Raw genomic sequence first — 17,734 nt, 5'->3', positions numbered from 1 at the left:
CTGGGGGAAAGATCAAAGATTTTTACGCAATGTTTGAAGCATGTAACTTAAACCAAGAGTACTATAACCCTTATTAAAGCATGTGCGCATGTTATTAATGTTTCATTTTAATGCAATAACATCAGAACCCTGTTATGATCAATTGATAATTCAGTAGCAAATCTCAAAATAAGAACATTTATCTAGGTTTCTCTAAAGCAAACTTCACTGCTGACTTCCAGTGAGATATAATACAGACAGGCAACTGCTTTGTTTGTTTTTGCAATTCTCGAGAAATAAAAGTGCCCCCTTGCCCGCACCACACTCTCTCACATATGCACGCTTATAGTTTTAATAGTCCTCAGCTATTTTTAAACCCTAACTCTTTTTTTTAAATAATTCTGATAATCCTTGATAGCACGGTATCTCAGTGGTTAGCACTGCTGCCTCCCCGTGCCTGGAACCCTGATTTGATTCCACTCTCGGGTAACTGTCTGGATGGAGTTTGCACATTTGTGCCGTGTCTACGCGAAACTTCCTCTGGGTGCTGTGGTTACCTCCCACAATGTTACAATGATGTTTGTGAAGGTTAGGTGGATTGGCCATGCCGAATTACCAATAGCGCCCAGGGATGTGCAGGCTAGGTGGATTATCCATGGAGAATGCAGGGTTGAACAGATGAGGTGGCGAGGGGAGTGGGTCTGGGTGGTTTGCCCTTCGGAGGGTTTGTGTGGATTTGATAGGTCGAATGGCCTGTTTCCACACTGTAGGGATTCTATGATCAGACTTTAACTACAATAATTCAAATAACCTGCATATAGAATTTCAACAGAAATTGTTTTAAAGTTCACCTGAATGTAGTCAGCAGCCAAGCACATTCTCAAATTGGTTACTGAGTAATATTTCACACAGTGTACACCAGAAGCTAAAATAAACCTGTAATACAACAGGGGTATAGGCAGCAATGCTTCATTGTAATGTTACAATGATGTTTGGGCTAATGAATAGATCCACTGGCTAGGTCATCATTTATTACTTGTCCCTAGTTGCCCCTTGAGAAGGTGAGGTTGAGCTGGCTTCTTGAACTGCTACAGTCCATGTGCTGTGGATTGACCCACAATGTCCGTGGGAGGGAATTCTGGGATATTGATCCAGTGACATATATTTCAAAGACAGGATGGTGAGTGGCTTGGAGTAGAACTTGAAGGTGATGGTGTTCCCATGTATCTGCTGCCCTTGTCCTTCGCGATGGAAGTGGTCATGGGTTAGGAAGGTACTGTCTGAGATCTTTGGTGAATTCTTGCAATGTATCTTGTAGATAGTACACACTGCTGCTACTGAGCGCCAGTGGTTTAGGAAGTGGATGTTTGTGGGTGTAGTGCCAGACAAGAAGGCTGCTTTGTCCTGGATGATGTCAAGTGTATTGCGATGGTTATACTATTGTCACCATTAACTGAGAGGATCACATCAAGGTGCACTCCAGAAATGTGAGCACAAATCCACGTTGATACTGAGGGAGGGTAACGTTGTTGGAGATGCCATCTTTTGAATGAGATGCTAATCCATCTTTTTGAGTGATGTTGGAGCTGTGCTCATCCAGATAATTGGAAAGTATTTCATCATACTCCTGACTTGTAACTTGAAGATAATGAACAGGTTTAGGAGAGTCAGGAATGAATTACTCAGTGCAGTATTCCTAGCCTCTGATCTGCTCTTGTAACCACTATGTTTATGAGTTGAGTCCATTTCTGGTCAATGTTAACCACCACGATGTTAATAGTGCAGGATTCAGAAATGGTAACCATTATTGCTTGCCATTTACTCTAATTTTGTGAAGTCTCATTGATGCCACATTTTGTCAAGTGTGGCATTGATAACAAGCTTATTTGAAGGACTAGACCTAGAAAAAACTCCCTTCGTGACTCCCTGGTCAGAACTCCCTTCGTGACTCCCTCGTCAGAACTCCCTTCGTGACTCCCTCGTCAGACTCCCTTCGTGACTCCCTCGTCAGATCCACACCCCCCACCAACCCAACCTCCACCCCCGGCACCTTCCCCTGCAACCGCAGGAAATGTAAAACTTGCGCCCACACCTCCACACTCACTTCCCTCCAAGGCCCCAAGGGATCCTTCCATATCCGCCACAAGTTCACCTGTACCTCCACACACATCATCTATTGCATCCGCTGCACCCGATGTGGCCTCCTCTATATTGGTGAGACAGGCCGCTTACTTGCGGAATGCTTCAGAGAACACCTCCGGGCCGCCCGAACCAACCAACCCAATCACCCCGTGGCTCAACACTTTAACTCTCCCTCCCACTCCACCGAGGACATGCAGGTCCTTGGACTCCTCCACCGGCAGAACACAACAACACGACGGCTGGAGGAGGAGCGCCTCATCTTCCGCCTGGGAACCCTCCAACCACAAGGTATGAATTCAGATTTCTCCAGTTTCCTCATTTCCCCTCCCCCCACCTTGTCTCAGTCGGTTCCCTCAACTCAGCACCGCCCTCCTAACCTGCAATCCTCTTCCTGACCTCTCCGCCCCCACCCCACTCCGGCCTATCACCCTCACCTTGACCTCCTTCCACCTATCCCACCTCCATCGCCCCTCCCCCTAGTCCCTCCTCCCCACCTTTTATCTTAGCCTGCTTGGCTCTCTCTCTTATTCCTGATGAAGGGCTTATGCTCGAAACGTTGAATTCTCTATTCCTGAGATGCTGCCTGGCCTGCTGTGCTTTGACCAGCAACACATTTGCAGCTAGAAAAAGGGAAGGCTGTCTCCCCCTGACAGCTATGCCCCTCTCCTGTGGGTAGGTCTATAAACCAGGTCTTTATTCCTTTTGCTCAGTGTTTTGCCTTCATTTAACATAGAACGCACAACATTACAGCGCAGTACCGACCCTCGATGTTGTGCCAACCTGCGAAACCAATCTGAAGACCATCGAACCTACACTATTCCATTTTCATCCATATGTTTATCCAATGACCATTTAAATGCCCTTAAAGTTGGCAAGTCTACTGCTGTTGCAGGCAGTGCTTTCCATGCCCCTACTACTCTCTGAGTAAAGAAAGTACCTCTGATATCTGTCCTATATCTATCACCCCTCAATTTAAAGCTATGTCCCCTCGTCATCAGCATCTGAGGAAAAAGGATCTCACTGTCCACCTTATCTAACCTTCTGATTATTTTATATGTCTCAATTAAGTCACCCCTCAACCTTCTTCTCTCCAACGAAAACAGTCTCAAGTCCCTCAGCCTTTCCTCATAAGACCTTCCCTCCATACCAGGCAACATCCTAGTAAATCTCCTCTGAATCGTTTCCAATGTTTCTACATCTGTCCTATAATGCGGTGACCAGGACTGTACGCAGTACACCAAGTGCAGCTGCACTCGAGTTTTGTACAGCTGCAACATGACCTTATGGCTCCGAAACTCAGTCCCTCTACCAATACAGCTAACACACTATGCCTTCTTAATAACCGATTAACCTGGGTGGCAACTTTCAAGGATCTATGTACATGGACACAGAGATCTCTCTGCTCATCTACACTACCAAGAATCTTACCATTAGCCCAGTACACTTTATTCCTGTTAGTCCTTCCAAAGTGAATCACTTCACACTTTTCTGCATTAAACTCCATTTGCCACCTCTCAGCCCAGCTCTGCGGCTTATCTATGTCCCTCTGTAACCTGCAACATCCTTCTGCACTATCCACAACTCCACCAACCTTAGTGCCATCTGCAAATTTACTAACCCATCCTTCTACACCCTCATCAATGTCATTTATAAAAATGACAAACAACAATGACCCAAAACAGTTCCTTGTGGTATCCCACTGAACTCCAGGATGAGCATTTCCCGTCAACCATCTCTCTCTGTCTTCTTTCAGCTAGCCAATTTCTGATCCAAACCGCTAAATCACCCTCAATCCCATGCAATAGCCTACTGCGGGGAAGCTCATCAAACACCTTACCGAAATCCATACACATCACGTCAACCACTTTACCCTCATCTATTTGTTTGGTCACCATCTCAAGTAACTCAATTAGGTTTGTGGGGCACGACCGACCCTTCACAAAACCATGTTGATTATCCCTCATCAACTTATTCCTCTCTCAATCATTATAAATCATGTCTTTTATAAACTTTTCCAATACTTTACCCACAACCAAAATAAGGCACACTGATCTATAATTACCAGTATTTTCCCTACACCCCCTTCTTGACCAAGGAAACAACATTTGCTATCCTCCAGTCTTCTGGCACTACTCCTATAGACAATAACGACATAAAGATCGAAGCCAAAGGCTCTGCAATCTCCTCCCTGGCTTCCCAGAAAATCCTAGGATAAATCCCATCTAGCCCAGGGGACTTAGCTACTTTAAGACTTTTCAGAGTTGCTAACACCTCCATCTTGTGTAGCATGTATCTCAGTATTCTCCTCAACAACATTGTCTTTTTCCAGTGTGAATACTGGCGAATAATATTCATTTGGTACTTCCCGTATCTCCTCAGACACCACGCACAACATCCCACTAATGTCCTTGATTGGCTCTAATCTTAGCTGAAAATGTGTTGCTGGAAAAGCACAGCAGGTCAGGCAGCATCCAAGGAACAGGAGAATCGATGTTTCGGGCATGAGCCCTTCTTCAGGAATGAGGAAAGTGTGCCCAGCAGGCTAAGATAAAAGATAGGGAGGAGGGACTTGGGAGAGGAGCATTGGAAATGCGATAGGTGGAAGGAGGTTAAGGTGAGGGTGATAGGCTGGAATGGAGGTGTGGGGTGGAGAGGTCAGGAAGAAGATTGCAGGTTAGGAAGGTGGTGCTGAGTTTGAGGGTTGGGACTGAGACAAGGTGGGGGGAGGGGAAATGAGGAAACAGGAAAAATCTGAGTTCATCCCTTGTGGTTGGAGGGTTCCTCGGCGGAAGATGAGGCGCTCTTCCTCCAACCGTCGTGTTGCTATGGTCTGGTGATGGACGAGTCCAAAGATCTGCATGTCCTTGGTGGAGTGGGAGGGGGAGTTGAAGTGTTGAGCCACGGGGTGGTTGATTGGTTGGTCCGGGTGTCCCAGAGGTGTTCTCTGAAACATTCCGCAAGTAGGCAGCCTGTCTCCCCAATATAGAGGAGGCCACATCGGGTGCAGTGGATGCAGTAAATGACTCATGGTATGAATAGACTAGTCCCAGCCTGTGACAACAGTTCTGCTGGCTCAGCCCTGTATGTGCTTCCCTTTTCTGTCTTTGTACGTCCGGAAGTGCACTTACACACCACAACTGAATGTGTTTTCTTTCTCCATCACCAAATTACCATGACTTTCTTTTGATTTTAGCTGTTAACTCCCTGATAATTCACCTGTGTAGCCAATTAGATATTTACTTTCAAAGTGTATTAAGGAGCACCCATCAAAATTGAAGAACCTCATCACCTCGGGATCTCCCATCCACCGCCTCTAACCTCATCGTCCCACAACCCCGCACCGCATCCAACCTCCTAGTCCCACAACCCCGCATCGCCTCCAACCTCTAGTCCCACAACCCCGCACCACCCATTTCTACCTCCTGCCCCAAATCCACAAACCTGACTGCCCCGGCCGACCCATTGTCTCAGCCTGCTCTTTCCCCACTGAACTCATCTCCGCATACCTCGACACGGTCCAAGAACTCCCCACCTACGTTTGGGACACCACCCACGCCCTCCACCTCCTCCATGACTTTTGCTTCCCTGGTCCCCAATGCCTTATCTTCACCATGGACATCCAGTCCCTGTACACCTCCATCCCCCATCACGAAGGATTCAAAGACCTCCGCTTCTTCCTTTCTCGTTGTACCAACCAGTACCCTTCTACTGACACCCTCCTTCGACTGACTGAACTGGTCCTCACCCTGAACAACTTCTCTTTCCAATCCTCCTACTTCCTCCAAACCAAAGGAGTAGCCATGGGCACCCGCATGGGCCCCAGCTATGCCTGCCTCTTCGTAGGATATGTGGAACAGTCCATCTTCCGCAACTACACTGGCACCACCCCGCACCTTTTCCTCCGCTACATCGATGACTGTATCGGCGCTGCCTCGTGCTCCCACGCGGAGGTTGAACAGTTCATCCACTTTACTAACACCTTCCACCCCGACCTCAAATTTACCTGGACCATCTCAGACTCCTCCCTCCCCTTCCTAGACCTCTTCATTTCTATCTCGGGCGACCGAATCAACACTGACATTTACTATAAACCGACTGACTCCCACAGCTACCTAGACTACACCTCCTCCCACCCTGCCCCCTGTAAAAACGCAATCCCATATTCCCAATTCCTTCGTCTCCGCCGCATCTGCTCCCAGGAGGACCAGTTCCAATACCGTACAACCCAGATGGCCTCCTTCTTCAAAGACCGCAATTTTCCCCCAGACGTGATCGACGATGCTCTCCACCACATCTCCTCCACTTCCCACTCCTCTGCCCTTGAACCCCGCCCCTCCAACCGCCACCAGGACAGAACCCCACGGGTCCTCACTTAACACCCAACCAACCTCCATATACAGCATATCATCCGCCGTCATTTCCGCCAACTCCAAACAGACCCCGCCACCAGGGATATATTTCCCTCCCCTCCCCTATCAGCGTTCCGAAAAGACCACTCCCTCCGTGACTCCCCATCAGGTCCACACCCCCCACCCACCCAACCTCCACTCCCGGCACCTTCCCCTGCAACCGCAGGAAATGTAAAACTTGCGCCCACACCTCCCCCCTTACTTCCCTCCAAGGCCCCAAGGGATCCTTCCATATCCGCCACAAATTCACCTGCACCTCCACACACATCACTTACTGCATCTGCTGCACCCGATGTGGCCTCCTCTATATTGGGGAGACAGGCCGCCTACTTGCAGAACGTTTCAGAGAACACCTCTGGGACACCCGGACCAACCAACCCAATCACCCCGTGGCTCAACACTTCAACGCCCCCTCCCACTCCACCAAGGACATGCAGGTCCTTGGACTCGTCCATCACCAGACCATAGCAACACAACGGCTGGAGGAAGAGCGCCTCATCTTCCGCCGAGGAACCCTCTAACCACAAGAGATGAACTCAGATTTCTCCTGTTTCCTCATTTCCCCTCCCCCCACCTTGTCTCAGTCCCAACCCTCGAACTCAGCACCACCTTCCTAACCTGCAATCTTCTTCCTGACCTCTCCGCCCCCACCCCCACTCCAGCCTATCACCCTCACCTTAACCTCCTTCCACCTATTGCCTTTCCAACGCCCCTCTCCCAAGTCCCTCCTCCCTACCTTTTATCTTAGCCTGCTGGGTACACCTTCCTCATTCCTGAAGAAGGGCTCATGCCCGAAACGTCGATTCTCCTGCTCCTTGGATACTGCCTGACCTGCTGCGCTTTTCCAGCAACATGTTTTCAGCTCTGATCTCCAGCATCTGCAGTCCTCACTTTCTCCTAGACCTGTTTATAGCTAGCCTGACCAGGCTCAGGACCAGACCCATGAGGAGATCCCTCAAATTTGCCCACACCCCTCCGCGCTATAGATCAAGAGCATGGGGCTGAATCAACAAAACAAAAACTAAATAACTCAAAAGGGTGTGCAATCACTGATAACCAATATATACCTGGTCCACAGGTGGGTCTACTTCAGAAAGGGATCAGGTGTTTACCCAGAACTTACACTCAATGAGCTCCAGGAAAAGATTCATTAGTGATTCCCCCATAACCCAAATTATTAGAATAAAGATTTTCTCCTTCTAGCTGTGAGAATCCCAAGTACTATGTGCTTAGGCAACATCAGTTTAACACAAAAGGCCACAAAATGTTCACAGAAGAAACTATAATGTTACACCAATTGGAATATTTTCCCCAAGGTTAGGGTGCATTGCACAATTGGGCAGTTAAAAATAAGTTCTCCTTAAGAACCATGCTCTATGACCTGCAAGCTCTTGACATTTACATTAAAAGCAGAGGAAAATACAAAATAGCCCATTCTTTATCACCAATATATCATGGAGAAAATGTTTTGAGGAACATGCCACTCAGAATTCAAGCTCAATACACATGCAGTGAAATTCCAGCCTCATGTAGCTACAGGGTTGAAGGACATGGTTACACTGTGTGCATAATGATAGGTTTAAAGAAAAAAGAAGTTTCCTAATGAATTACTGCTGTGTAACGTGAGGTTTTGCAAATTTTATTGTCTTGACCGTTACTGGGTTATGTCTCAAGTTATTCAATTTACAGTCTGTGCATATTTATTAGGTACCTTAAAAGTTAATGTTTATTATACTGGGTCATCCTGTGCATGTACTGTCATAATAAATAAATTAGCCTTTTAAACATAAAATATGTTTTGGCATAGTTGGCATATTGTGTGCAGGGAAGCAGAATATTGGTAATAAGCCAATGAAGGCTATTGCCATCCCAATGTATAAACTGAGACAGGTTCACATCTTTATAACACTCATTACTTATGGTGTCACTGAGGTTACAGGTATGCTGTCTGGGTCTCAGAGCTGTTGAATGTGAAATGCAGCCAACAAGACCAGAGTGGTTACCGCAAGTTATGACACATACTCTGTGCCAATATGAAGCCTTCAGGCAAGTGCAGAACCGTGCACCTTCAACAGTTATTATTTAACTTAGACAAAAGGCAGCAGAATGCACTCTCTGTGAATGTATGAGTCTATTCAATGATATGTATCAGCAAAAGCTCAATGGTACCACTATACTCTGTCACCATTGAGTGAGAGGTTCAACTGCAAGGTCCTCCCTAAAGATGTGAGAATAAAATCTACACTGATATTTCAGTGCACTACTGAGGGAATGCTATGTTGTTGAAGATCTCATCTTTCGAATTAAATGTTAATCCAAGGCCTCACTTCACTGTTTGATTCTATGTCATTGTTTGAAGAGAAGCAGGAGAGTCATTCCCAAAGTCCAGGCCTTTTTTTATCCTCAGCCAGCATTAATAAAACACGGACCTGATTATGATCACATTTTTTTTATCGATTTCAGCCACTAAGGACAAAGTTTACAGCAGGCTTTCTCCTGGTTTGGTTTTTGTCCCCCAACACCCATGTCGTGTGTGTGCAGATGTAGGACACAGTGAAGAATAACAAATGCAGAAATCTTTATTTATGTTTGACCACCAGCAAGAAACAAACAACTGAGTGGCCAGTGACACTCCTCAACAAAAGCCAATGTGATCAAAAAGGTAAAAGGGAGGGCAGGGATTCAATCAAAATAGAGTCGGAGAAGGAAATGAAACACCCCACACCCCGCAGTGCCCACCTCTCCCTGAAAACCTTGAAGGTGTTGGGAGACACCATGTGTTCCTTCGCCAGGGACACCTGGGCCCGCACTTAACTGCCCTTCGCAGGCAATCAGCCCTAATGACCCGCTTTACAGTCCACTGCCTGGACCTGTTTCTGCATGATCACATTGTTAGTTTTCGGAGCACTGTTTGCAAATTGGCTGCGTGTTTCTGACATTACAAAGGTGGCTGCACTTCCAAGTATGCTGAGGTCATAAGGGTGCTTAATAAATTCAGGTCATTTTTTTGGAAGTGTCTAAGTGATTCAAGAATCTGCTGAATACACCATGGAATGTGATCACATCTCACCTGATAGATAGGGATTCTCACGCTATTTAAATTTAATAATGTTAAGAATTTATAAAAATCTTGTTACCTGAGTCATTCAGGGCTTCATCGAGCATCTGAAAACACTTCGGACTGACACAAAAAGTTCAATATAACTTACACCAGTAGCAAAGAACACTCCTTTCCACTGAGTTGGAAATAAAGCAGTGACAAGTGCCTTCACCACACTAACAGTCCATTTTATATACCTTTAAACAATAGATTTCCTTTGGTCAAAGTTCAACTTCTACTTTTGGCCAGTGAAAGATTAATTTAGCTCACTTCGAAAAGTATACAACTTTGCAAACATTGAGGAGCTTTTGAACGTTTTTCTCATTTGGAATGTAATGACATTTGTGGTATTGATAATGTACATTTGTGAACTTAAAGGAAATGAGCTTTAAGCAACAGAATGTAATGTTTGGTGTGAAAAAAATGAGGGAGTAATTAAATGGAATCTCTATAAATCTTCATTTGCACCAAAACTGCTTTCAGGAAGCAGAAAACCCCTTAGACCTGGCTAGTAACCCTAGTGTTAAACCTGATGTCCTCCCCATTAGGCCCTGTAAACTCATTAGCAAGCTGCAATTTATGCTCTTTTATTTCTTCTCAATTATCCTATCATCCATTGTCTGGATCTGATTACCCTTTACAAGAGTCAAACATTATCTTGTAAATCATTTGCTTTAAGTCTAAGCCTACCCTTGCTATTGCCTCAGACTTGCTTAAGCAGCTAATAAATCAATTAGCATTAAACACGTAGCACTATCAATTGATTTGGCAGGGGGAGGGGGGGTGGTGGGGGGGTGGAGAGCACTGAATTACCTGAAAGCTTTCCTTGACTGATTCTGATTTTCCAATTGTCTTTCTTTGCAGTGACACAGCTGCTTTCATGGGACGGTGGAATCGGGGAAGTAGGGATTATTTTGTTGTAACAATCCTTATACTCACTAATATAACCTGACTGATGCTATCAATAAAACTATTTAATACCGTCACAGTCCAAGTGTGGGGCTTTGAGTTTCTAATATTGATTTTCATGGTTTAATAAAATTGATGATTTGAAATAGTTCAATAGCAGCTGGTGGTAAAAAAAAATCGCAAACCGACTCAAGTGCCATAACAAAATCAACTTGCATTTATATAGCTTCTTTAATGAAGTTAAATGTCTAAAGTACTTCACAGGAGCAGTATAAAACAATATTTTAAATGACATGATAAACTATCGGGATCAAAGAAGCAAGTTTTAAGCAGCTCTGTCAACAAGAAAAGAGAGTTAGAGATGGACAGCTTTGGAGAACCCAAGCCTGGTGCCTGGGCAGCTGAAGGTGCAGTTCTCCATCCCCTCACACTGAGAGAACTCACAGAGTGAATTAATAAAAACTGTGTATTCTAAAATCAGTGAGGATGCCCTCATTTATTGTAGGGTGATGGTAGGTGGCGTTGCGTTGGCAACAGTTGCCTCTTTTTGCAACATTCCCTTTGGATTGACACAAGCCAGTGAAACTATTGTTTAATGTACATGGATTAAAACAGGGGAAAGCTGACAACTATATTTTTATTGAAAAAGTGATGAACACATTGATTTTATAGCACTTTTTTTGGCCTGATATCTGTGAAAGCGCTATAAATATTTTCCGAATTTAAGTACCATGCATCGATTTCAAAAATCACATTTTAACTGTATGAAATAAACAGAAGATGTCATAATAAATACCTCCAGTCATTAGTTCTGACTGTATCTCACTTATGGATCTATATATCATATCTTGTTACTAGCTGTGACACATTTAGTTATTAAGAGTACTTAAAATATTGAAAGAAATGTTTTTTTCATTGGGTTGTTGCCATGATAGTTTTGGGAACATTAATCATTTTTATTTTTCTAGCTGGAACAAAGCTGTTGACTAAAACAAGTAGACAATTCACTCCCCCTATGGCTCAGTGAGCCATGCGGATTAGGAAGGAACCATCATCACCTGCTGCATCGGAGCTGCCTGACAGTAAACGAGACCACAGCTTTTCACCTCAGTGAGCGTTCCCAGCTCACTGCCCTAGTTCTCCAATCCTCTGCGATCTCTCTAATTCCTGCCTCTTGATCACCTTGATTTTAAACGCTCCATCATTGACAATCCTGCCTTTCAGGACTTTCTGTACTGCTCTGTCCACCTTTCAGATATTCCATAGAACCTATGTCATTTGATCAAGCTTTTAAATACCTGTCTTAATAAGTTTTTTTATGTGGTTTTTAGTGATATTCTATTTGGAAGCAAACTTGCAAAGAGTCACATGATATTTTATGGTGATATTTTTGACATTAAAGAAGCTATACAAATGCAAGTTGTGGGTTCAGGATGGGAAAGTCTGTCTGATTTCTTATTCCTGATTGCCAATCCAGTAAACAGCTAGAGGTAGATACTGAAAACAAGAAGTAGGGAATTTGGCCTGGGTGTTTCTGTTGGCGGAGTAGATTAGATTAGATTTACAGTGTGGAAACAGGCCCTTCGGCCCAACAAGTCCACACCGACCCGCCGAAGCGAAACCCACCCATACCCCAACATTTACCCCTTACCTAACACTACGGGCAATTTAGCATGGCCAATTCACCTGACCCGCACATCTTTGGACTGTGGGAGGAAACCGGAGCACCCGGAGGAAACCCACGCTGACACGGGGAGAACGTGCAAACTCCACACAGTCAGTCGCCTGAGTCGGGAATTGAACCCGGGTCTTCAGGCGCTGTGAGGCAGCAGTGCCACCGTGCCGCCCAGTAGTGTGCTGGCACAGCCAAACCTCAAACATGAATCATGTACATTTTGGGGTAGGTACTGGAGATGGCCACCAAACTATGGCACTGTTGCCCACCATGTATCAGGACCTTCAGGAGAGGAGGAGATACACAAAAGTTGATCAGTAAATAATAATAGATTATCACAAATTTAGTAGTCTGGCAATTTTCTCAGCGTCTCTTTGGAAGCTCAATAGAAGCAAATCTTTGGCAGGATATTTTTATGGATGTATTGGGATAACACTGGAAAGTTCATTTCAATTATTTCAGATAAAATTAAAATGAACTTCTTCCTTTCCCTCCATCTATTTCATAATTTTATCAGTGAAAACAGAAGGAGGGTGCACAGCGACAGCTGGATGGTGCTAATTCTAAAATATGCTGCCACCTCATGAGAAAAGATGATCAATTGATGCCTGGGTGTTAACAGACAAGTAGAAAGGAAACACTTTAATTCTTGGAGTGGAAATTTATTTCAATCAAAAAAAAGGAAATGATTTGCTCCATTGTAATTTTTTACAATGTTAGTAAATGGCAAATTGCTTGGTCCATTTCAACTCTGTGCTTGGAACAAAAGTGCATTTTGATTTGTCTCTGGATATTTAGCAGAATAACAGGGTGCAGCCAAAAATAACTGTAATAAGAACCACATCACAGAAATTTGCCCCATTTGGTCAAATGAGCACAGAGAAACTTGTAAGAATTGTACTTTGTTCCAATGTGGATGCTACAGAATGCAATGCCTGTTACGGCAGACAGTTTTCCATCAGTGACGGATTGTTCACTGTTCCTGAATGCTTGTGTATTGGCCAACGTTCTACTCCTTAAAAATAAAGAATCTGGAAAACTTTCACAGGCAAGAGAGATGTTTTATCTGAAATCAACTATCCTTTCAAACAATGACTTGAAGGGTTGATGTGACCTTTTGCTTATCAATTCATCAGTACTCTGTCAAGCACACTGTGAACTATGATTGTTGTGCCATATGGCAAAAGACCTTTGGAGGGGAGCAATTACTGTATTCAAGCAACATTTAAATGAATGGAAATGAGGTAGCTATTAGATAGCTTATTCATAAATAGTGGTATGACAAGAAATACAAGTTTTGCCTAGTCGAGAGCTGAGTTTTCTTGTTTTTAAATTGTATTATTACAAATGGGTTAAGCAAACAGTTTATTTCCAGACAAAGCAACACATTGTCATATGGAACTTAGGTTTAAGCAGTTACAAAATAAAATGTGAGTCTTTTTCTTGAACTATTATTTTGCAGGTGGTAGAGTTGACGACCGAATATATTGGTTTCAATCACTTTCCTCTCCAAATCCTTCTGGCCAATTTGCATCCCTCAATTGGGAAGTTTGCTGATACGCGAGCTCAAAAATCTCTGTTCATGGAAAGGTCTAATCAGACACGAGATCTGTGTGAGCAGATTTTAAGTTACCTTACCCTCTGTTTGTAACCTTCCTCTGGTAAGTGTTACCTTGATGACCACCATCCCTTGATAGTATGTTGGAGATTGTAAAGTTGCTCTGGGCTGTAACATTCCTTGGAACAACTCAATGGTGCTCCATGACCTTCACAACATCACAAAAGCCTGGCTGGAAGAGCAAAAACCTATTGTTAAAACAACATGAAAATCTGTCTTAAAGCCATCTGTTAAGTCTAATCCATTTGATAGCCTGCATTCAGTTACTAATTAGCAATTTTAAAATTTGCCAGAATCATCAAAAGCAAATATTTTGTGATTTTAGTAAATGTAAAATAAGTGGAAATGATATTTAGGTTTTTGATCAGTTCTTCCAATCTGGTACAAAAATATGAAGTTGACTTGAAACGGCAGTGTGTGTGTCAGAACGTGTCACTTTGCGAAGTCAGAAGGACAATTGGCTGCTTTATCTTTGAACGACAAGGTAAACTCTCAAATAAAGAGATGGGAAAGTGCTTCCCTTGTTTATAGGATACTTAATGATAATGAAATGCCATTTTCACCCACACTATGCAAAGCAGGCCAGGCACTCTGTATATGTTATTGATTATGGCTTAACCCCAATTTAGTGAAGGCCTACTTTACCTTTTGCTAATCAGAATTTACAGAACACATTTTCAAAACGATGTCCTGAATGTCACACCATATTTCATTACCAGAGAGTGTGACACAAGCCAAAACAGACTGGCTACTGATGTCTTTGTGGCCAGCATCCCAGTCTAGGGCAGATCTTTCCCTGCGGGGTTCTTCTCCTGCAGTTTTCATTCTCTGATTCAACAACATATATCTTTATCAACTGGCTCTTGTCAGACAGCATTAGATAATTAATAGCCCATTTGTCAGACCTGCACAAAACATGTTAAAATTCCCAAAACACAATCAGGATAAATATAGCTGCCTTCTCTCTGAAGGCTTTTGTTCTGTCACACAGCCATTGCAGGCAGAAATTTACTAATAAACGAGACTGATTATTAATCACAACCACCGTTAATTAACTTACTGCAAGGATCCAGAGCTGTGTGTTTCTTTGCATTTTAACAAACTGCTGGAAGAGAGTCGATCAGTTTGCACAGAGTTGACCCTTTCTTGACTGAGCAAAATTTGAACAAGCATCAGAAAAGTGATGGTGAGAGACTTTGGAAGTAAAGGGCGTAGGTTGAGGGCAAGACGAGATAAGGAGGGGTCAGAAACTGTTCCAATATTTTACATCTCTTGTCATTTCTCAGTGAAACAACAAAACATTTTTCAAATAGTATAAATGTAAAAGTGTTAATGTCAGAGTCAGTCTTGAAATTGCAATGTGTCGAAATTGCTCCTCTCTTTCTCAGCTGCAAAAATCCCTGGATTCTGAGGTGCTCTGCTACCAGCTAATCACCCTCACATGTAATTGCAGTATGGTTTCATTAATAGCCTGTATCTACCTATTGGCATCCTTGGCTCAGAACGCTCCAATTTGGAGTTACAATCCAACTTCAAGGCATTCTTTATTTCTGGCCCTCGTCTTAGTCCTGGGCACAGCCTGGATTCCCTTCTACTGTCCCAGCTCCAAGATCTAGGATCTAGCCACAGGAATTCTTAATCCTAACATAATTTCTACATAAATCCATAATAATTTTAAGCAAATGACAATTTGAATAGTTTTCTGTTTTGGCAATTGAAGTGAGTCGTGACCATGTACGAGAAAGGTGTGGCCGAAGGTGGTAATAATTCATTCTGACTGGTTGTATAAATTTTACAATAGCAAATTGGCAGCTCATTCCACACATCCCTCCGTTTTCTTTTCCAGTCACTTCTTTGGTAAAAGAAACTTGAGTAGAATGCGAAACAGGCTGCCCACTCCTGCATGCCAGAGATGATTTATGCACCAGAAGGTATTATATATTATACCAAGAGAAGTTGTTGATGTTGAGCAGACTCTGGCATTTCTAAGAGTTTTGGAACCGGCCAGAGGAACCTGTTGACTTTAACATTTGCTTCTGTGTATTTGCATGTTCCTCTTTTTCCAGAAAAAAACTTATCAATCTGATTGTTCACATAAGCTAAATATCATTTACTGTGAAAACATCTTGAAGGTAGGTTTGTGCAATATTATTAAGTCTTTTTATTTTGCAAGTTCAACTTGCTGATCAGTTGCATTTGTGACTCTCTTGTATTATTTAAGAATATTAAACATTTGAAAAACCTTGACTCAAATGCTGGGTTCAAATCCCAAGCTAGAAATATGAGCACCAAATCAAGACTGACACTCCAGTACACAGGGGGTGCGACACTGTCAGCAATGACACCTTTCGAATAAGTCATTAAGCCGAGCCATCCATTTACCTTTTGAGTGAAACTGAAAGATTGCATGGCACCTTCTGAAGAAGAACAGTAGAGCTCTCCATGTCCCACACATAATTTATTTCTTAATTAGCAGCAGTAACATTACATTGTCCAGTTATTTACTTTTCTGTTGGTGGATCTTGCTGTGAACTTAGTCAATGCTATGTTTCCTATATTCCAACATCCCTGTCCTAGCTATTAAGTGCACTATGATGATCTGAGGTTCTGAAAAAGGCACAAAAACCTTTTTTGATTTTGATCAGCGACTCACTAGGAAAGCCATAGCTTTCAACAATCAGTTTAAAACGTATGTAGGTGTGAATCCAGGATATTGCTGCAGGTAGTGTCCTTGGCTCAACATCTTTAGCTGTTTCATCAATGACCTTCCCTCCATTATAAGGTCAGAACTGAAAATGTTGCCCAGCAATGACACAATTCAGCACCATTTGGAGGAGTCAATGGCCGAGCGATATTATCACATTCTGAGGACTCAGTGTTCAAATCCTACCACAGCCATGGTGGAATTTGAATTCAATAATTTTTCAAAAACTGGAATTATGTATCTAATGATGACCACAAATTCATTGTCAGTTATCTGAAAAAAACCTGTCTGGCTCACTAATGTCCTTTAGGGGAAGAAACTTCCATCCTTACCTGGTCTACTCTAGACCAACAGCAATGTGGTTGAATCTTAAATGCTATCTGGGCAATTAGGCAATTGCAATAAATGCTGCCTAGCCAGTGATGCCCTCACCCAACGAATGAACAAAGGAAAAAAGTTTGCAACTCCTCTAGAACAGTTTGTGTACATATCCAACAAGATCTCACAATACGTAGATTTGAGCTGAGATGTGCCAAACAACAATTGTGTCATATTAATGTCAAGAAATAATCATCTAAATCTAAATCATCCAATGACATTCAACGTCACTGAATCCCCAATAATCAATATCAAAAATTGAATGGGACCAGCCACATTAACATTGTAAGTACAAGGACAGATCACAGGCTGGCAACTCTGTTGCAATTAATTCAAATCCAGCCTCACCAAAGCCTGCCCACCATTGATAAGCCATGAATCTGATAGACTAGGCTCCACTTGTTCGGATGAGTGCAGGTCCAATAGTGAAGCTTTACACTATTTTAGACAAAGCCATCCAATTGATCAGTAACCCATCTACTGCTTGAACCATTTAACTCTGACCACCACCAATACTCAAGTCTCCTTTGACAGCACCTTCTAAATCTGCAACCTCTACAAACTTCATTGATCAGGGCAGCATTACATGGAACATCACGCCCTGGAGCTCTCCTTCCAAGTCATTCACCAACTGGATTGGAACTACATTCCTGTTTCTTCAGAGTCATTGAGTTAGAATCCTGGACCTTCCTTCCTAGTTGTGCTGTGGATGTACTTGGACCGATAGACTGTGGTGGTTGAAGAATACAGCTCACCATCATCTTCTCCTGGGCAAGTAGAAATTGGTAATAAATGTTTCCCATGAACAAATAAAGAAAAA

At 43.2% G+C, this 17,734-nt stretch overlaps 1 protein-coding gene across 2 annotated transcripts in view; it reads left to right on the top strand.

Annotated features, from left to right (window-relative positions):
• LOC132821742 (histone-lysine N-methyltransferase MECOM-like) overlaps nucleotides 1–17,734 on the top strand; it is a 383,016-nt gene that overhangs the window by 296,473 nt on the left and 68,809 nt on the right. The window lies entirely within an intron of this gene.

Source organism: Hemiscyllium ocellatum, chromosome 13 (genome assembly GCF_020745735.1).
Source record: "Hemiscyllium ocellatum isolate sHemOce1 chromosome 13, sHemOce1.pat.X.cur, whole genome shotgun sequence".
In the NCBI taxonomy this organism is placed as follows: Eukaryota; Metazoa; Chordata; class Chondrichthyes; order Orectolobiformes; family Hemiscylliidae; genus Hemiscyllium; species Hemiscyllium ocellatum.
The sequence above is the reverse complement of the archived record's forward strand: the minus strand, read 5'-3'. Positions and strand labels throughout refer to the sequence as shown.